Source organism: Gymnodraco acuticeps, unplaced genomic scaffold (assembly GCF_902827175.1).
Source record: "Gymnodraco acuticeps unplaced genomic scaffold, fGymAcu1.1, whole genome shotgun sequence".
Taxonomy (NCBI): Eukaryota; Metazoa; Chordata; class Actinopteri; order Perciformes; family Bathydraconidae; genus Gymnodraco; species Gymnodraco acuticeps.
In genome coordinates, this window is record NW_022991499.1 from 404972 (window position 1) to 428308 (window position 23337).

Here is a 23337-nt window from a genome sequence, read left to right on the forward strand (position 1 = left end):
TTTTATTTTAACTCTCGTCCCAAATTCGTCCCAAAATTATTTGTTATCCTCCCCGACACTATTTTTTTCAACGACGGGACGTCCTTAAGCTCGAGCCCTGGGTAGGAGTTAAAACTACAAGCCTTACCTCCCCAAATCCTGGTACCTCTGGTAAAAGTTACACAAACTCACCTCTAGCCTCTTTAGTTAGGGAGGATACACAACACACAATACCACGGGGTATCTTTCTTTGGTATTGGTGCAGCAGTCACTCCGAGGCACTGCGTGTGAAACCGTCTTCCACAAGTTTCACTCTGAATCTACATGGGGACAAATACAACAAAGATATGAAGAAAATGTCAAGTGTATGACACTTGTAAGAATGATACATATTTTGTTGTATAAAGACTTGCTGTTATTCAGGTTTATCTGTACTTTGCTAAAACGTTCACAAATGATAAGAAAAACAAAAGGATACCTGTAATGCATAAAAGTATACAATATTTCATTACTTTTATGTTATTCCTGAAATCTAACTCCAGATGATCTATATATGATCTATTATTCAGATTATCTTCTGGAGTTTCAAAACAATTCATCATGTCGTCTCACCCAAACAGCATCAACAGCAGTTGTGGGCAGGTCCTCAGTTCCACAGAAGGAACAGAAGTCATCCTTTGAAACTGAACAAATAACAGGTTCAATTTACAGGAAGCCGTCCATATATTCATTTCATATTTTTGGCTAATACCTGATCCGCTGAGAGTTTCTTCTGCCACGTCTCTTCGTAGATGTTGAAGACATTGTTTTGATGAGTTGATGTGAAACGTCCGTGGTATTTTCTGAAATTCCGTCACTGTCATCTTGGCCATCTGGACAGATGGTAAAATAACATGACGTTATGACGTGTGTTTGAATTTCCCATTCAAATAAAAAGCTTTTATTAATGAACACAACATGTTGCATTGAATCACCTGCATGACAAAGGCTCCACAACTGGTGGCATCTTTCTGGAAGGCGTGGGTTATCTTTCCAGGCTGCCATTTGATGTTTACCCAGTCCTCTTTTCCCAGTCTGTTCCGGCGCATCTTGAAATACTCTCTATAGAACAATAGGAAAACTATTTTTACATTTAGATTAGAATCTTTAATGACCACACAGCCAGGCTGGTGCAATTATTTGTGTTCAGTGCAGAGTATTACAGCTTGTTCCATACAATTCAACAGACAATAAAAAGTACAACACACAGCACAGGGCAAATACATACATCATGGCATATATACATAAGTTCAATGTGTGGTGGATTGTTCATTGGGGTTATTTAGAGTCCATTTAGTGTCCGTATTGCAAAGGGGAAGAAGCTGTTTTTGAAGTGGGCGGTTTTGGTGGACAGTGACCTGTAGCGCCTCCCTGAGGGCAGAAGTTGGAAGACATGGTGAGCTGGGTGGGAGGGATCAGAAATGATTTGCTTTGCCCTTGTGACAGTTCGTTGGTGGTGAAGTGATTCGAGTGATGGAAGGGGACTGCAGGTGATTTTTGATGCTTTATTGATGATATGTTGAAGTTTATTCCAGGAGAGGTTGTCTGAACTGCTGTACCAGACTGTGATGGATGATTTGAGGATGCTTTGGATGATGGCTGTGTAGAACTGGATTAGGAGATGTTTCCTCACTCTGTATTTCTTGAGCTGCCGCAGAAAGAAGAGCCTTTGGTTGGCTTTTTTGTAGATGTGGTCTGTGTTGGTCTTCCATTTGAGGTTATTGCTTATGTGAGTGCCAAGACATGTGAGTGATTCTGTGGTGGAAATGAGTTTGCCGGAGAGAGATAGAGGTGATTTGGGCTGTGGCTTTCGCCTGAAGTCGATGATTATTTTTTGGGTTTTTGCTGTGTTAAGTAGGAGGTTGTTTTCTGAGCACCAGGTGACTGCTTGATGGATCTGAGTGAGGTATTGTGTTTCATTATTATTTGAGATGAGTCCTGTTATTGTTGTGTCATCTGCGTATTTATATATGTTGACTGTGGGGTGCTGAGATGTGAGTTGGTTTGTGTAGAGTGAGAATAACCAGGGGGATAGGACACAGCCTTGTGGAGCTCCTGTACTGAGATGTGGAGTTGTTTATTTTGACCCGTTGTCTGTTCCAGAGGAAGCTGTGGATCCAGTGACAGATGCAGGGGTCAGTGTTCATGTCCATTAGTTTATTGAAGAGTTTTTCCGGGTTGATGGTGTTGAAAGCGGAGCTGAAGTCCAGGAACAAGATGGGGGCGTAGGTGTTGGGGGATTCCAGGTGTTGTAGAGTGTGATGGATTGCCAGGTTGACAGCGTCATCCACGGATCTGTTGGTTCTGTAAGCAAATTGATATGGATCCATGAGGGGGGAGGTGCTGGTTTTTAGGTGCCTGAGAATGATGCGCTCAAATGATTTCATCGCCACAGATGTGAGGGCTATGGGTCTGTAGTCATTGAGGCAGGATATTTGATTAGAATTGGGAACAGGGATGATAGTGGATTCCTCAAACTTAAACCAAACCTTTTTCAAAACGTTAGCAGCAACACTAATGTATCAGCTTTTCTTCAGAAAACCACAGTTAACTTATAGATTCACATTATTAAAATCACTTCAACTGTTAAACAAGCAATTAAAAGTAATAGTAAAAATAATAAATACCCATTTTAAATGGGTATATTTAAAGACTTAAAGGTGGGGTAGGTAAGTTTGAGAAACCGGCTCGAGATACACTTTTTGTTATATTCCATGGAATGCTCTTAACATCCCGATAGCAATGAATATCTTAAGTGCTTTGACAATAAATCCATAAAAACATGTCATCTGTGGAAGCCGTGGCGCTGTAAAAAGCACGACCAATCATCTGAGCCGGCTAAAGTAACTGGATGGCCTACCTGCCTGTCAGCCTTCCACCTGGGCACAAACTTATCTCGTGCCCTCATTGGTCATGTGCGCGTTCGTGTGTGTTGGAAAAGGGGCTCTGTGAGGAAGTGGCATATTTCTTCCGGCTGTGTATTTTCAAATTCTAGCGCACTCGAGCTGGTTTCTCCAAAATTACCTACCCCACCTTTAAGAGTATTGAAATAATTGAAAGAGGTCAGATCAGATGAAAGAAAGTTGCACAATTTGGGGTCAGAAGACTCAAATCTTTAGTGGAGCAGTAGCGACCACCAATGAGAAATGGTTGAATGAGTACTTATTATGGACTACATGTTATATTGTTTCCCTATGATATAGATGAAGAACATGAAGACATTAAAACTAAAAGAAGCATTTTTAAAGCAATCCTGAGGCAAAGATGCATTTACAAAATGGGGCTGCATGAGATACACATCTTAGTCTTAACTCTGTCACAGTATATGAGTAATGTATTACATTACATTACATTGCATTTAGCTGACGCTTTTGTCCAAAGCGACTTACAATAAGTACATTCGACCAGGAAGACACAACCTTGAAGAAAACAGAATCATATAAGTACATCAGGTTTCATAGAGCCAAACATTTCAAGTGCTACTATTACAATACTTTTTAATAGCAATGTATATTTAGTTGTATGCATTTGAATAAATGTAATCATACATCTTCAAAGTAATAGTTGATGAACTAGAAATGTACAAACCCTGAGCAAAACATACATGCTGTAAAAGCAGCTACAGTATGACTACACGAGTAGCTGTATACTCACCACAAACTTCCAGTGCACATTTCTTATATTCACAAATCCAATGGCTCCATCATATAGATCACATGTGACCTGAAAACATGTGTAAACACAAGTGTTATTTTCTATAATATACATGTGCTAAACAATCATTTCATTCACACTGTATTCATTCTTTATTTTTCTCAACAGGAACAAGAAAAAAAGGGAAACTTATATTCTAAATGTATTGGATAAAAACAACACAAAAGGCTCCAAAAACGACATACATGATTATCGTAACGCTGGAAGGCGCCTGTAGACACAGTTCAGTCTCCTTTCTCAAGCCTACAAGCCTAAAGGGATGAATAATCAGTTTCACTCACTTTTTGTAGCTCTTGCCTGGCCATCTGCTCTCGTGTGTCGTGTAGGATCACACCCACGGGTGTAGTGATCCAGAAGGTATAGACGGCCAGCAGTGCAGCCAAATGTATAAAAGAAATAAGGAATATCCGATTTAAATTAAATCAAGTTTTATTTATATAGCACATTTTAAAAACGATTTTTGGTCGAGTCAAAGTGCTGTACATATAATAAAAAACACTTTACTGCGATAGCAAACACAAGATAATAAATTACAACCGCAAATATAAAAATCAAACACAGGGAAATGTCAGGAGTCGTGCTCCACTCTGACTAGAAGGCCAGGGAGAAGAAGTTAGTCTTTAGTGTCGATTTAATCAAATCAAGTTTTATTTATATAGCACATTTATAAACGATTTTTGGTCGAGCCAAAGTGCTGTACATACAGTGGGGCAAAAAAGTATCTAGTCAGCCACCAATTGTGCAAGTTCTCCCACTTAAAAAGATGAGAGAGGCCTGTAATTTTCATCCTAGGTACACTTCAACTGTGAGAGACAGAATGGGGGGAAAGAATCCAGGAAATCACATTGTAGGATTTTTTTAAGAATGTATTTGCAAATTATGGTGGAAAATAAGTATTTGTCAATAACAAGTTCATCTCAATACTTTGATACACTGAGCAAAAATATAAATGCAACACTTTTGTTTTTGCTCCCATTTTTCATGAGATGAACTCAAAGATCTAAAAAAAATTCTATATACACAAAATAACCATTTCTCTCAAATATTGTTCACAAATCTGAAAAATCTGTGATAGTGAGCACTTCTCCTTTGCTGAGATAATCCATCCCACCTCACAGGTGTGGCATATCAAGATGCTGATTAGACAGCATGATTATTGCACAGGTGTGCCTTAGGCTGGCCACAATAAAAGGCCACTCTGAAATGTTCAGTTTTATCACACAGCACAATGCCACAGATGTCGCAAGTTTTGAGGGAGCGTGCAATTGGCATGCTGACAGCAGGAATGTCCACCAGAGCTGTTGCCCGTGAATTGAATGTTCATTTCTCTACCATAAGCCGTCTCCAAAGGCGTTTCAGAGAATTTGGCAGTACATCCAACCGGCCTCACAACCGCAGACCACGTGTAACCACACCAGCCCAGGACCTCCACATCCAGCATGTTCACCTCCAAGATGGTCTGAGACCAGCCACTCGGACAGCTGCTGCAACAATCGCTTTGCATAACCAAAGAATTTCTGCTGTCAGAAACCGTCTCAGGGAAGCTCATCTGCATGCTCGTCGTCCTCATCGGGGTCTCGACCTGACTCCGGTTCGTCGTCGTAACCGACTTGAGTGGGCAAATGCTCACATTCGATGGCGTCTAGCACGTTGGAGAGGTGTTGTCTTCACGGATGAATCCCGGTTTTCACTGTTCAGGGCAGATGGCAGACAGCGTGTGTGGCGTTGTGTGGGTGAGCGGTTCTCTGATGTCAATGTTGTGAATCGAGTGGCCCATGGTGGTGGTGGGGTTATGGTATGGGCAGGCGTATGTTATGGACGACGAACACAGGTGCATTTTATTGATGGCATTGTGAATGCACAGAGATACCGTGACGAGATCCTGAGGCCCATTGTTGTGCCATTCATCCACGACCATCACCTCATGTTGCAGCATGATAATGCACGGCCCCATGTTGCAAGGATCTGTACACAATTCCTGGAGGCTGAAAACATCCCAGTTCTTGCATGGCCAGCATACTCAGCGGACATGTCACCCATTGAGCATGTTTGGGATGCTCTGGATCGGCGTATACGACTGCGTGTTCCAGTTCCTGCCAATATCCAGCAACTTGGCTCAGCCATTGAAGAGGAGTGGACCAACATTCTACGGGCCACAATCAACAACCTGATCATCTCTCTACGAAGGAAATGTGTTGCACTGCGTGAGGCAAATGGTGGTCACACCAGATACTGACTGGTTTTCGGACCCCCCCAATAAAGCAAAACTGCACGTTTCAGAGTGGCCTTTTATTGTGGCCAGCCTAAGGCACACCTGTACAATAATCATGCTGTCTAATCAGCATCTTGATATGCCACACCTGTGAGGTGGGATGGATTATCTCGGCAAAGGATAAGTGCTCACTATCACAGATTTTTCAGATTTGTGAACAATATTTGAGAGAAATAGTTATTTTGTGTTTATAGAAAATGTTTTAGATCTTTGAGTTCATCTCATGAAAAATGGGAGCAAAAACAAAAGTGTTGCATTTATATTTTTGTTCAGTGTATATACCCTTTGTTGGCAATGACAGAGGTCAAATGTTTTCTGTAAGTCTTCACAAGGTGTTCACACACTGTTGCTGGTATTTTGGCCCATTCCTCCATGCAGATCTCCTCTAGAGCAGTGATGTTTTGGGGCTGTCGCTGGGCAACACGGACTTTCAACTCCCTCCAAAGATTTTCTATGGGGTTGAGATCTGGAGACTGGCTAGGCCACTCCAGGACCTTGAAATGCTTCTTACGAAGCCACTCCTTTGTTGCCCGGGCGGTGTGTTTGGGATCATTGTCACGCTGAAAGACCCAGCCACGTTTCATCTTCAATGCCCTTGCTGATGGAAGGAGGTTGTCACTCAAAATCTCACGATACATGGCCCCATTCATTCTTTCCTTTACACGGATCAGTGGTCCTGGTCCCTTTGCAGAAACACAGCCCCAAAGCTTGATGTTTCCACCCCCATGTTTCACAGTAGGTGTTCTTTGGATGCAACTCAGCATTCTTTCTCCTCCAAACACGTCTAGTTGAGTTTTTACCAAAAGGTTCTATTTTGGTTTCATCTGACCATATGACATTCTCCCAATCCTCTTCTGGATCCTCTAAATGCTCTCTAGCAGACTTCAGACGGGCCTGGACATGTACTGGCTTAAGCAGGGGGACACGTCTGGCACTGCAGGATTTGAGTCCCTGGCGGCGTAGTGTGTGACTGATGGTAGCCTTTGTTACTTTGGTCCCAGCTCTCTGCAGGTCATTGACTAGGTCCCCCCGTGTGGTTCTGGGATCTTTGCTCACCGTTCTTGTGATCATTTTGACCCCACGGGGTGAGATCTTGCGTGGAGCCCCAGATCGAGGGAGATTATCAGTGGTCTTGTATGTCTTCCATTTTCTAATAATTGCTTCCACAATTGATTTCTTCACACCAAGCTGCTTACCTATTGCAGATTCAGTCTTCCCAGCCTGGTGCAGGTCTACAATTTTGTTTCTAGTGTCCTTTGACAGCTCTTTGGTCTTGGCCATAGTGGAGTTTGGAGTGTGACTGTTTGAGGTTGTGGACAGGTGTCTTTTATACTGATAACGAGTTCAAACAGGTGCCATTAATACAGTTAACAAGTGGAGGACAGAGGAGGCTCTTAAAGAAGAAGTGACAGGTCTGTGAGTGCCAGAAATCTTGTTTGTTTGTAGGTGACCAAATACTTATTTTACCGAGGAATTTACCAATTCATTCATTACAAATTCTACAATGTGATTTCCTGGATTCTTTCCCCTCATTCTGTCTCTCATAGTTGAAGTGTACATGGATGAAAATTACAGGCCTCTCTCATCTTTTTAAGTGGGAGAACTTGTACAATTGGTGGCTGACTAAATACTTTTTTGCCCCACTGTATAATAAAAATAGCCTACAGTAGATGCACTTTACAGCTAATACAATAGCACTAGCAATAGATTGTTCAGAATATCAGTAGGAGAAAAAAACGACACTCTCTGTCCTTAGACCCTCACATCGTACAAGTAAAAACTTCCGGAGAAAACCCACAGTTTAAAGGGAACATGGGAGAAACGTCAGGGAGAGCAACAGAGGAGGGATCCTTCACCCAGGACGGACAGACGTGCAATAGATGCCATGTGTAAATCGAAGAGATACTACATTACTACAATCCTGTGGGAGCCTTCAGGGAGGCAGCATGACGAGACCCAAGGCAGGACCGCGGAAGCGGAGCGTCTTGCCTGCCGGCTCGCAGTTTTTGTTGATTTGGCCATATTTCCTGGACAGGCTACTTTGTACGGACAAAGTTAATAATAATTGTAATATCCCTGTTATAAACGACATGAATAAAAGATGTATTCAAAAATGCATTGATCATCATAATTATTCTATATATATATATTTATTCTATATATATATATATATATATATTTATATATATATATATATTTATATATTTATATATATATATATTTATATATATATATATATATATTTATATATATATATTTATTCTATATATATATATTTATTCTATATATATATATATATATATATATACAATTTACACAGTGCCTGTAAACCGGAGGAGAACGCTGGCATTTCTCCTCCTACTTGAAAGACTACGGAGGGATAGGGTCTGCAAAATTAGTTTATTTGAGGGATGTGCCGGATGCTCTGACCGGTCCACTTCCTGCCCGGCGCCTCTGCAACGCCTCACGTCGAAAAATAGACTCCAATCCTATTTTGAGCGGAGCCCAGCGCCGAGACGCTTCTGAGCCGTAACACGGCGCGTCTGGTGGAATAGCAACCATTGACTAGAGTGGCCGCGATTTTTGCGGACGCCGCGGCGCAGCCGTAACACAACACAGCCGTAACACGACACAGACGGACCCGGTGGAATCTAGGGGTAAGGCCTCACACTACGTGAACAGCCGACGCCTTGCTAAGCGGCAGTGAAACTACGTTTTAGATCATCAACAGTACTAACTCACCTGTTGTCCTGAAACTCTCCAGGGCATCTTGAAAAGCATTTAAATAATTAATGGATAAGGGCTTCAAAGTTAATGAAGTGTTAATCATGGTTAGATTTTAAATTCTAATACTCTACAGTTTCTCTGAATATCTGTTTCCTGTTTCCTGCAGACGTCCAGCAGCTGGTGGTGGTTAAAGAAGAGGTTCCCCCTGAGCAGCAGGAGTGGAGCTCCAGTCTGGACCAGGAGGACCCAGTGCCCCCCCCCACACATTAAAGAGGAACAGGAGGAACTCTGGAGCAGTCAGGAGGGAGAGCAGCTTCAAGGGCTGGAGGAGGCTGATATCACCAAGTCCACATTCACTCCTGTCCCTGTGAAGAGTGAAGATGATGAAGAGAAACCTCAGTCCTCTCAGCTTCATCAAAGACAAACTGAACACCTGGAAACAGAAGCTGATGGAGAGGACTGTGGAGGACCAGAACCAGCCAGGAACTCAGATCCAGAGAGACATTTACAACCAGAGACTGAGGACAACCCTGGAGACTCTTCTGAACCTGAGACTGAAGACAGCGGAGATTGGAAGGAGACCAGAAAACCAGGTTCAAACTCTCAGAGAAATAAACAAGACCCTGTCAGTGATTCAAGACGTAGTGCAGGAGACAAACTCTTTAGATGCTCTCAGTGTGCGAAAGGATTTTGCCGCAAGTCAAGTCTGAATAGACATATCATAATTCATACCGGAGATAAACCATTCAGCTGCTCAGTCTGTAAGAAATCTTTTGCACAGAGTGGAGATTTCAAGACACACATGAGAATCCACACAGGAAATAAACCATTCAGATGCTCAGTCTGTAAGAAATATTTTACAGTGTTAGGAAGTTTAAAGTTACACATGAGAATCCACACAGGAGATAAACCATTCAGCTGCAGTGTTTGTGACAAAAGATTCACTTGGAGTTATCAGGTCAAAAGCCATAAGTGTGTTGGTCGTCAGTCCTCACAGCTTCATCAAACTCAAACTGAGGAGAACAGAGAGGCAGAGCCTCCAGCCAGCAGCTCAGCTGAACACATGGAAACAGAAGCTGATGGAGAGGACTGTGGAGGACCAGAACCAGCCAGGAACTCAGATCCAGAGAGACATTTACAACCAGAGACTGAGGACAACCCTGGAGGCTCTTCTCAACCTGACATTTTCCAAGTCAAATCTGCAACAAAAAAAGAGGACAATTAATTAGTCCTTCGACAATTCACATGAGAATAATCTGTCTGTCTGAATAAACTCTGTTTGACAATGTTCATGCATGACTTCATCTAAACTCCATCTTTATCAACAGAAGTTTTGAATATGTTTCATGTTTTTGTCATACTACTTTTCTGATGTGTACTATAACCACTGACTGATTAATCTGCAGAGTAGTTTCTCTAATAATCTGTTTGTTTAATGAAATGTTGTGACTTTAAACTTCCATTGGGATGTTGTTGATAGTTCCTGTTGAGTTATCAGTCTGTTCTGGTCTAAAAGAAGAACCAATGACTTATTGATATAGAGAATGTGTACGATGTTTCCAGTTTGATTCTGTTTATATCATCAAACCAAACTAAAAGAAAAAGGCCTTTGAAACAGACTCGCATTCCTGCATATTGTTTGTGTTTTGCAGCAGATTACAATCAGCTCATTTAGAGTTCAGAGTTCAGATGGAATGTTAGGATTATTCCTGCTTTTTGGAACTGTAGTTCGGGCTCATGTGTTTCATAGTTGGTGTTCTGTTAAATGCAAATTGAAGTTCTTTCACCTCCGTTGAATCAGGGTGGAAGCAGACATAAAATACTTTTTCATATCGAACGCTGAATTGTAACTCGTGTTCTTGCTTTTTATACCCGTCTTAATCTACACTAGCCTTTTTAAATGTCATTCTTTCTGCTCTTTAATATTGAAGGTTTATTTAGATGAGATTAGATTTACTTATATATTTAGTTGCAGAAACAAGTAATAAACAAGGCATTGCACTGAAGCTGAAACTATTATAAAAAAAGAGATAACTATATGCATATAAACATCAACAATATACTTACCTCCAGAGTTTCTATGGTACACACATGAGATATACAGAATAAGTTAGAGTACGCTGTAATCAACAAATCATATTGTTAAAAAATAAAACACAGGATAAACAATATGTGCTCAGTAGTTCCTGTTTATTTTGAAATGAAATGTAGCACCTTTTCTCTTTTGGAGAACACTAAAAGTATAAAAACAATATACTTGTATTTCTGCACATTATATTCAATTTGTTATTAATGGACTATCTGTCACAAAACCAATTCTTCCCTCAGGATAAGTATTTAATTATTTATGTATTTATTCTCTCTATTATAGATTAGTCGTTCTCTTTTATTGAATGTTCCAGGTTGTATTGCCCCCATGTGTTGCTGTAGCTCCACCCCTTGATGGCACTGTGGCCGTGTCTCAATTCAGGGGCTGCACCCTTCGGAGTACGCAGCCTACGCGGTCCACGGAGGACCCAGCCCACGTAGACCGGGTAGGCTGGACCGAGCGGCCTACGAAATGAGACGGTCTAGCCTACGGAGGGCTTCGTATTTACGTCACGTGATACGCACTGTTCGGTTGCGCTGCTCCAGCAGCCTGCTAACAAATTAGCTTACAAGCTAACTTAGCTGAAAATGATCCAGAAACTTTACTTTTACCATTTTTTGGAGATCACCGTCAGCGATGAATTAAAGAGGACCATGGCCAGGTAAATACTGTAGACTGGGCCTCCCAAATAACCTGGCTGAGCCGATATAAAAACAATCAGCCAAATAACTTTTCAATACATTATTGATTACTATTTTTTTAGGTACTTTTAGGTTGGCAGTGAACATAAGTCAGAGGTACATGGTGTACTTTTCCTTCACTACATGTATTTAATACCTTTAGTTACTTCATAGATGTGGATGAATGATGGTAAATCTAATCAAGTGTTGAATCAGACTTTAGTTCCACCTGGAGTAAATCCACCAGCTACCCTGCAGTATACAAAGCCATTCAAACTAGCTGCACCTTCACCAGCTTTGAGAACACTTTCATGATCAATCATTATAAAACATATCATATATATTATTCTCGGGGTCTTGTTCTCGAGTGAGGGAACAATGGAGCGTGAGATGGGCCGGAGAATCGGAGCAGCAGGGTCGGCGTCATGGGGGGTCATTCGCGGGCCATGCCCCCCCAAATGAGTCACTGTGCCCCCCCAACGCAGGGTGGGCAAGCCTTGTCACTTTGTCGTTTTTTTTTTTTTAAATCATATAAGTGAAAACGTTTCCACTAAAGGTTGTTTGTGTGAAATACATCAGAAATAAATACAAATATAAAACACAGCCTGAGCTGTGCTCACTGCTGCTCTCTGATTGGTGTGTTGCTTGACCAATGACCCCCGACTTTTGTTTTGTTATCATTCCGTGGCTGTGTGTTTAGATGAAAGCCCAGTGGCGATCTGTTAAACTGATTATACAGTAAAGCCATCGAAAATAATGTGATGTACAGTACAGTACAAGTAGCCTACTTCTGGGTCTCTCTGTGTTTAATTCAAGCACGGCTCTGTGTGTGTGTGGCACGAGCGCATTTTGTGAGTGCACAAGTGGTAACGCCGAATGTTGTTGTTAGTATCTGGTTAGCTAGCTATGCTAACGGATATAAAGAGCTGTTTCTACACCAAGGTGGAGGAGAGTCCTCTCCTGTCAGACTGAGAGGATCGTATAACCTCAGCTCAGTGAGGTAAGGACTCTCTCAGTGTTTAGATAGTTCACTTTAGTGTAAGTTATCTCAGTGGGTCTCAAACGGTTTGGTCACCATTTATGTAAACAAGTATTTGCGAGGAACACCTTTATATGATCATTATAGTTATTAAAGAATAAGAGAATAAATGAAAAACGGGTATGAAATACTATAGGACAGTAACACAAGAATACCGTTTTGAAGGGGAGTGATTAGTAAAATATCCATGAAGAAAAAGTAAATCTGTTTACAGTTCTGTTTAATATGGGTGCTGCTGAGAGATGTAGGCTATCCATAGATCTCTTCATGTTGCTCTCAAAGTGCACCAGATTGATGCTTTTAACTTCAATATTTTAAAAAATAATCTTCCCGGGGGAGCATGCCCCCAGACCCTCCTAGAGCAGGTTAGGTCCACCCCCACCTAAAACATGTTCACATGGATAGGATACTAAATACATTTGCACACTTTTTATATGGTGGTCTATGTCCATATGTTTCTGTTTTGGTGGTCGTGCCACAACCGTGCATGTATGCAGAAGTCATAGGTGCGCTATAAAATAGCACTACACCCTGCAATGGGTGTGAAAGACAATGGACTTTACAGCATGTTTTTTTTAAATTGAAGTTGCGTTGGTGTTTGTGTGTTGGTTGTTGACGGCAGTGTGTGCCCCCCCCCGTGGTAAATGATTGCCCCCCCATTCGATTTTTTCTAGAGCCGACCCTGCGGAGCAGCGGGAGCGGTACTGCAGTCGCTTTACCGCACCGTTGTGACGAAAAGGGAGCTGAGCCAGAAGGCAAAGCTCTCTGTCTACTGGGCCATTTTCGTTCCTACCCTCACCTATGGTCATGAAGGATGGGTCATGACCGAAAGAACGAGATTGCGGATACAAGAGGCCGAGATGGGTTTTCTCCGCAGGGTGGCTGGTGTCTCCCTTAGGGATAAGGTGAGAAGTTCGGTCATCAGGGAGGGACTCGGAGTTGAGCCGCTCCTCCTTCGCGTCGAAAGGAGCCAGTTGAGGTGGTTCGGGCACCTAGTTAGGATGCCACCTGGGCGCCTCCCTAGGGAGGTGTTCCAGGCACGTCCAGCTGGGAGGAGACCAAGGGGTAGACCTAGGACCAGGTGGAGGGATTATATCTCTTCGCTGGCCTGGGAGCGCCTTGGGATCCCCCAGTCAGAGCTGGTTGATGTCGCCAGGGAAAAGAAAGTTTGGGGCTCTCTGCTGGAACTGCTACCCCCGCGACCCGAGAAGATGGATGGATGGATGGATATATTATTCTGAAATGGACCAATCTGCACAATGAATACTTTTACTGTCTTTAACTATATTTTGATAATACTTTTCTACTTCTTTTTGAGGAACATTTTGAATGCAGGACTTTTACTGTAACAGAGTATTCCTACACTCTGGTACTTCTACTTTTACTCAAGTACAAGACCTGAGTACTTCTACTTTGACTCAAGTACAAGATCTGAGTACTTCTACTTTTACTCAAGTACAAGATCTGAGTACATTACATTACATTACATTACATTGCATTTAGCTGACACTTTTATCCAAAGCGACTTACAATAAGTACATTCGACCAGGAAGACACAACCTTGAAGAAAACAGAATCATATAAGTACATCAGGTTTCATAGAGCCAAACATTTCAAGTGCTACTCAACTGGCTTTAGGTAAGCCAGTCCTTTATTAGTATAAAAGTGCTTCGTTAATAGTTCTAACGCTCGAATTGGAGTCGAAAGAGATGAGTTTTCAGTTTGCGCCGGAAGATGTGCAAGCTATCTGCCGTCCTGATGTCAATGGGGAGCTCATTCCACCATCTTGGAGCCAGGACAGCAAAGCAGTACTTGTACTTTTCACTACAAGATCTGAGTACTTATTCCTTTACTCAAGTACAATATCTGAAGTACTTAACCCACCTCTGGTAGTGTATTAGTCTGAATTGTAGCTACAAAATCACGCAGAGCTGCATAAAAATAGACTCACAATGGTAACAAGTGGAAAATAATATTTACAAATGTGTACAATGATTTGTAGGTAATTTTGACTACTCAAGACACCTGACTTATACAAAGGAAGACTGTGTTCATTCTACAATTACATGGGATTAAAGCAACATGTAGTTTTACTTGTATAATACTTCTATTTTGTATAAAAGACAGTTTGTTTTCATCTGTTTTCGAATAAACAAAGTATTGGCTTTCAGAATATTAAACTTGTAATGGCATAATTACAAGCCGAGAACGGACTAATGTAACATCACAGCAAGCATAACAACAGCCGTGTGTTATGAACACATACGCAAGAATGACATCATCTGTCGCTTAGTGACAGGTTTTGACAGAGCAGCCAATGATGCAATACGCTTATCTGAAAGCGTTTTCCCTTCTCCTGAAATGACATGACTCAAAAATGTAACTGTTCTTTTTACATATTGGAGTTTTGACAAACTGGCCTTCTGGCCTTCGGCTGCGAGGTATTTTAACAAGGAAATGGTATCAGCTCCACACTGTTCTGGAGAGAGGCCAACCTTTCACACAATGCCTGGTTGTACACAGTAGGAGATTCACACGGAATAATGACCCCTTGTTTAAGCAGAGAGGTAAACACTGGCCGAATGCCATCAACAGCTTCACGTTTCAATGGGTACGGGGGTTGATTTGAACGGAACGTGGACATTAAACCTACGTCATATCTGTGAGCTGCCCAGAGTGAGTATGGCACATCTGAAAGCGCGGCAGGAAGCTCAGAGATATGAGAATTACCTCATCATCCTCAACCAACAGCAATGTGTGCAGAACGGCTACGTTCGTGCAGATTTTCATCTTATCCACGTCTGTGACATAGAGTACATAACATATTCTGTGTGTGTAGGTGCCCAATCAGTGACTGACTCCCAATCTTTAACGATTGGACCCAAATCCCTCTATCTATCAGTGGGGCCCCTAGCTAGTGAAATGTGTGGACCGCCCCTGGGATTTGACACAGTTGTTGTGTGGGTGTGAGTGCAACAGGAACCAGCTGTGCAGCAAACTCCAATACATAGTTTTAAGCATGAGCTCCTCATTCACACATTCTAACAGGAAAACTCTCATCATAGCATTTACACGGATCATTAACAACGTTAGCACGTATAATGCAAATGAGAAGCCTCCATGAACACAGCAGGTGGAAAAACCCGTTGATCAGTCAAACGCAACAACGCCTGAGAATCAGGATATGTCAGCAGCCATTTGATACACATTCACACAGTTCTTTATCATCAAATGCCAGTTTTTTGAACAATCGTAGGAGATGGCTGCCGGACTTTAAGACCCTCATTTGTGGAAAAATAAGGTCTAAGCCGAACCGGAGAATCAGATCTCTGCCCAGTATTTATAGGGCAGACAGATGATAAAAGAAAACTGTTTTTTACTGATGTGGGAAATGGATGACTATCATCACCGTTATCTCTACTGTGAAGTGATACAAAAACTTCTCCTTTACAGTCACCCCAGTAGATCCTATTGAGTGCATAAATCTACCACTAAATTTGCAATCAGGCAAATCTGCCCTTTTTACCACAGAATGTGTAGCCCCAGAATCAACCAAAAAAATGTAACATCAACGCCCATGACAGCCAAAGTCAGTGTGGGACATTTCTCAAATGCTGTTTCACTGTCATATTTCAAATATATATACCCTCTTTAACCACAGACATGTCTTCTACATTTTCCAATTACTCAATAGCATGATGTGTTTGTGTGTGTCACTTCCCTGGTTCGATGATGCTGGCTGAATTTCCGTCTCGCTCGATCGGGCCCCTTCCTCCCCATCTGGTGTAGGTCAGTCTGATTGTGAATGGCCCCGTCCTTGCTGTCCCCCTCTCTGCCTCCACTCGCCAGTGTTCTGTGAGCAGTCCCATAATCCAATGTTCAACACTGCCACACTTGAAACATCTTTCGTCAAATGAAGGTCTTGCTTCTCGTCTTCTGCCTCGGAAAACCTCTTCTGCCTCTCCCTCGGTATTGTGACCGGCCAGAATTCTGCGTAGCTTGCGCTGTGTGTCTGTGAGTCCGTTGAGAAAGGCATTATCTGAGGTGTGTCCCCCATCGGGTTTGTTTATCCCGTTGTTGTCCCCATCTACTTCGGGCTGATGGGGGTGGACGAGCTTACGGGGAGTCTGTTGACTGCATGGCTGGGGCTTGTAGTGGCGGTGGAGGTGGTTGAGGTGGGCCAGCCGGATTGCCAGGGTTGTACCCCGGGGGAGGGAAAGGATACCCAGTCGAGGAGAGGTCATTCAGGCCTGCAATGGAAGGACACAGAGATGTCTGGGGTTTACATGGTTTTGGAAATCATTTATTTTCCTTCTTTTCTTCATATTCATCTTCAACCTTAATATTTTCTTTAATGCCCAAGGCCAACTGCCTTTTTTTTTACTCCCCAGTATTATAAACACTTTCTGTGAGTGTCCAGTTTTCTATAAGTCTTTTATTTTAACTTTATTTGTACCCTTCATTCCATCTTCATGTTCTTGTAATTTATTCTTTAGGTTCTTGATTTTTAATTTACTCAAAAAACCTCCCTTTGGAAATCCGAACATTTCCGTCCAGATATTTAATTTAGACAGACTGTTTTCACCATTTCTGCTCGCATGACATCCACAATCGGACCCTCAGGAGGGTGTACAAGCCCCCTACTCTGCTTTGCGTTCCATAACAAAGTCTTTAAGTGTTTACTCTAAACACCCCGTGTTACCAAAACACTCTTTTTTCATCCGTCGATGATGTGATATTTGTTTCTCAGTACAAATCACACAAACACTGATCGTAAACCCAGGCTACGATATATTGGATATCTCCAAATATCCTTTCGAGCAGTCCCTCTCATAAATGTCATGGAGTTTACTTACGTTTAACTTTAAACAATTTAGACACTGTACATCTCACCGAGTATTGAACGCCTTTTGAGTTCGTTGGATCTCGTGAAGTCAATCGGTTCCACCCCCGGCGCTGGTCCTCTCGTCCCGTACGGTTTCTGTCGAGGTAGAGGAGGATCCGAGGATCCTGGAGCTAGCGACCACCAGCGTCCGTAGGTGTCCCCAATCGAACTTGCAGAGACCCTGCCCGCAGCGCCAATTGTTATGGAAATCTGAGACCCAACACACTGGAGAGTACAAGTCAGAGTGATCAAAAACAAATAAATGGTGAATCAGACAGAGTTGTCTTTCTGGTTATTTATTTGAAGCTTCAAATATATAGATACAATACATAAAGACACAGGTTCCACAGAGTATATGATAGTCTGCAGGAGTGTGCGCAGATATAATAGGAAAGCAAAGCTTATATACAGCAAAGAGTGGGAAGTGCAGAAATCTGTCTTCACACGGTCATATTGTTATTAGACACCTGTCCTTGAGCTCAGAATAGGGAAGTTCTTGTGAGACTTTGTGTGGAGAGGAGTAGCCTCAACATAGTCTGCCAAATCAGCTCTGTGGCCTTGAAGCGCTTGGGAATAAACCCACAGTAGAGTAAAAGAAGAAAACAACACATCTCAGGAAATGAGAAGCATTTGGTTTAAACATATAAAGATATAATAAAAATTTCCACTACACCACACTACCATCAGTAAGATAATTTTCCATTTGTACATGGGAAGCTGGTGGTGTATCTAGTTGGGAAACGTGTGAGATTCACACAGGGGGTCTAAATGTGACTTGTTATTATAAAGAGTTTCCTCGTATTCCTAAAGGATATCTTTCTCCATGTCCCTTACAGTTCTGATGACTCTACGTCTTTTAGACCAATAAGAAGCCATTTTAGGTAAAGAGAGGTGTTGCTGCTATAATTACTTTACTTGGCCTTGTGTATTGCAGTGATCCCCTCGACTCGTCTTGTAGTATAATCCTGAAAATGGAGGAAAACAAACCAGATTAAAAAAAAGTATGCATAAACTAACAGTAAAAATATATATCAGCCTCCTGGTACAATGCAAATATCACTGTACTGACGAAATTCCCGAGAATTACATTTTTTTGGGTCTTCAACCGGGAGTCCAAGAAAATATCAACTGCATCATGCGATGAACTGTTTAATTAATTTATGATATAGGCTATATTATAAATATCCTAAATAATGCTTTAGCTTGACTGCATCAGTGGACACTTTATGTAATTTCTGTAGGATGGTAGAGTTTAATGTCAGATTATGTTAGCTAGCGCTGCGTTAGCTAGGTGCTAGTCAGGGAAATACAATATCAACTGCGCCATGCGATGAACAACGTTAAATTCGTTGATGATATATATTATTATAAGTAATTAGTTCCCTCTTTTGCGCTCTGGATAGCCTACAAAAACATAACAGGGTGTAACTGAGGTAAACATATATGCGCAACGGTCACGTTACATTTCTTACCGATTTGTGATATCTGTCTCTTCTCTTCAGGCGGCTTGGCGGCAACTGAACTGAAGCCTGCCTTCCTCCACACCCTGAGGTGTACGCTCTTTCACGTGACCAACGTGCTTTCAAGATTAAGTGCAATGTGCAACAGGCATGACGGGTAATCTGTGACGTTTCGCTCTCTCAAAAATTGGGCCATTTTGTCTTCATGCACAGCAGGGTTTCCTAGGTTGCGTTCCAATAATCCAAAAATCAGCTCCTAACGTCTAACCCTATCGTCTATCCCTTGACCTCTGAGTGAAAGGTCACGGGTTAAGGGATAGTGGATAGGAGAATTCAAAAGGATTTAGGAGAAGAGACTGCGGTACTTTAGAGAATCGAATGCACTTTCACTTTCCCACGTGTTTCTGATGCGCCAGCGGACGTCATGAATGAGCGTCTGCTGCTGTGGGGAAACTATGGAGACTACAGTTCTCTATACAGCGGACTACAACATGGATGTTCAATAAGAACGAGGGACTCCTGTAACTCATCTAGAGACTCTGTGCTCTGATGCTGTTGCTTTATGCTTTATGAACGGGGACAACAGAGAAACAGTTTCTTCAGGACCAAAGCTGGAATTTAAATAAAAAGGAAAGTGAAGCTTCTGCTCGTCCCCCTCTCCCTCCGGTCCTCATTAATACAAATGATCCCAATACGTATGATTGATGAAAAGATCTTAAAATCAATACAGATGTATTTATTATAAACGTTAGTCCTTAACATCTATCACTGTGTATATCACCATTCAAACATATTTTCAAAGCTGAACAAACCCCACACAGCTCAGTAAAGACTGTGAGATGTTGACTTTATTTGATCATTTCAGTAAAAACTAACGTTCATATTTCTCTTTTTGATTATAATACTGATGAACGTTCAGAACAAAGCACTTTGGCAACTTACCACATACGTTTTAAAAAGCTTAATAAGCACCGTAACTTTCATGATATCATTTCTCGGTCATAATCGGTTGTTTCCGTAAACGGCCGACTGTTGTGTGACGGCAAATGCTGCGGCTGCAATGCATTGTGGGCCAGCATTTTCTCCTTTCCTTTCGTCAAGGGAGGTCCAGTGGTTCCTAAGCTAAAGGAGGTTATAAAGGAAGCTTGAAACCTCCTTTCCTATCATCTAGAGCAGGATTTTTCAAAGTGGGGCCCGCCACGGGGCGCCAGGGGGGTTGCGAACAATTTTAGGGAAAGGGAAAAAAGGGGGTAAAATGAAGAAAAAAAAATGTAATATATGTTTTTTTAGATGTTATTAATAATTGCATATCTATCAATCGATGTGTCCTTTGATGCCCAATTGTTTAATATATTAAAAAAAATAAAATTAAACAACACGACCGCCCTTCAAGCCAATCAGAATCGAGCTGTCGCTACTGAGAGTGTAACTGAGTTGCTGTGTGAACACTAGCTAGCTACCTCCTGCTAAAGGATCAAATGGACAAATATCTTAAAAGAAAAACACCATCTGACGATCAGAATGAAGATGTCCCCGCAGCAAAAGATTCACAGCCACGGAATACCTGGCCGTCTAAAACTCGGAGGTATGAGCCATCATACATAAAGTTTGGTTTTACCGCGGCAAGTAAGAACGGCCGTGATGTACCTAAATGTGTTCTCTGCCTCGAGATCCTCGCCAACGAGTGTCTAAAGCCATCTAAACTTGATCGACATCTCAAGCACCCAGCTGAAGCTAATAAAGAAAAGAAAAAGAAGAGCACCTAGTGATGCAATCGGCTATTTTTAAGCAGTAAGCCGGCGTCCCTGAGCGGGCCTTGAAGGCATCATTTTTCGCATCATACCACATCGCCCGTGCAAAGAAACCGCACACAATAGGAGAGGATTTAATTCTACCAGCTACCATCGATATTGTTTGGGAAATGCTAGGTGAGGATGCTGCCAGCAAAATCAACGCAGTACCACTCTCAGATAATTCTGTGAGCCGACGGATTGGTGACATGGCTCAAGACGTATCTGCTCAGCTTTTGGAGCAAGTCAGAGCTAGCGAATATTTCGCTCTGCAGCTGGATGAGAGCACGGATGTAGCAAATGTCGCAGAATTGCTTGCATACATCAGATTTATATCAGAAGACAACTTTGTTGAGGAAAATATTATTTTGCAAAGCACTGGAAGGTAGGACCAGGAAGAGACATTTTCCAAGTTTTAGATGAGTACATCATCTCAAACGGACTTGACTGGTCTCGTTGTGTGGGTGTGTGCTCAGATGGGGCAGCGGCTATGACAGGCAAAAAAAGCGGAGTGACAGCTTTGATAAAGCAGAAGGCCCCAAATGTAGTGGCAACGCACTGCATGCTCCATCGGGAGGCACTTGTTGCTAAACGAATGGATGATGAACTACATCAGATACTACAGGAAGTTATACAAGTAGTGAATTTCATAAAAGCTCGGCCCTTAAAACACCGACTGTTCGCTATTTTGTGTAACGAGATGGGCACAAAGTTTGAGGGGTTACTGCTCCATTCCAACGTGCGCTGGCTTTCCTGTGGGGTGGTGCTGAATCGTGTTTTTGAACTGTGAAGGGAGATCGGTGAATTCCTCTCTTCTGAAAATCATCAACTGGCTGGCCGTTTTTCAGATGCCTCATGGCTCTGGAAACTTGCATACATGTCGGACATATTCCAGCATCTAAATGTCCTGAATAAGAGCATGCAGGGGCACGAGACGTACATAGCCTAGTACATGTGCAGGACAAAGTACAGGCTTTTACAAAGAAAATCGCCCTGTGGTCGACCAAACTCAAGGAGGAGGGAGTGACAGAGATGTTCCCACAGCTTCACCAAGCGCTTCTGTCATCCGGTGCTGATCCAGGCACCATTTCACCACTGATCCAGTCGCACCTAGCACACCTGCAGGGATATTTCAAAGAATATTTCCCTGACCTGGAAGACAACTCAAATCAAAACTGGATAAGAAACCCATTTGCCCCAGGAGTAGGTGAGAGTCTGGATCTTATGTCCCAAGAGAGACTCATAGACATGGCGAATGAATGGGAGTTGAAGGTGAAATTTCAAGCTGTTTCACTCCCACAGTACTGGCTTTATGTCAAAAAAGACTATCCTGCACTGGCTGAGAGAGCTCTCAAATCCCTGCTTCCATTTGCCACCACATACGTCTGCGAGTCTGGCTTTTCTACATTGAAGGTATTGAAAACAAAGCACAGAGCACGTTTGCAAGTGGACGATGACATTCGCCTGGCACTGACAAACCTAAAACCTAGGATTGATAAACTGTGTAGGAGCCACCAAGCCCACCCCTCCCACTAGTGAGGGAACAGGTACACAAAGAGACACAAAGTGAAATGACAAGGACTTTTTATAACTGAAGACACACTGAATGTAATGAATAAATGGCAAAACAAACAAAAAATACTGTACATGTTAACTATTAATATTACTGTTGAATAGTATGTATAATGTTATATATATACATATATTATTAAGACAGAAATAACTTTCAAAAATGCTCAAAATATATGTTTATTGTTCATATTACTGTTGAATATTATATTATTAAGACAGAAATCACTTAAATATGTACTGTTGATATTACTGTGTAATATTTTGTTAAGAATATTTGTAACAGAAGACACAATGAATGTAATGAATAAAAAACAAAAGATAAAAAACTAAAAACTATTTTTTTTTACTGTTAATAGAAGAATATCTGATCATTAATAAAAAAATATATTAATAATATTTATTAAGAAGCTGTATGTTTCATTTTTTACATTTGCCATCATAATGTACACATCATTAAAAAATTGCAACAGTGGGGTCCCTGCCAGAGGATAATGGAGTCCTTGGCATGGCAAAGTTTGGGAACCCCTGATCTAGATAATTGGAACGGCACTTATCATGGCTGCCACTGAGGGACTTCCGGGTCATTTCACTCCGTTAGGAAGGTTCCTAAGCTAAATGGACTATTCGACTTCAGCCCATGATCTCTATAAAGTTTATTACAAACTACAACCCCCATGATGCATTAGCTGTTATCCCTGCTAACAGAGATACACTTGTTGAGACTGTAAAGAGTCAGAGACACTAATTTTAAAACTCATGCAGAGAGTTAGGCTGTGGACAAACTGTCCAAAAATCAGCTCCTCTCGTCTTTTCGTCTTGGTTTGGAAAAGACGAGAGGAGCTGATATTTGGACAATTCAACCGGAAACCAGGGTTTCTTGTTTACCTACGGCCAGAGCCATATAATAGAAGAGTTACGACAACGGAAGTCCAAAAACAGTTATCGTCACGTGGTTCATGTAGAAGAGGATCGTTTCCCGGAAGTTCATGGCAGACAATGTGAATGCATTGATAACAGGAGATAGAACTACGATTTTTGGTAATTATTAGTGAATAAAGGTTTTGATTTGCAATATTTATACAACAAATCAA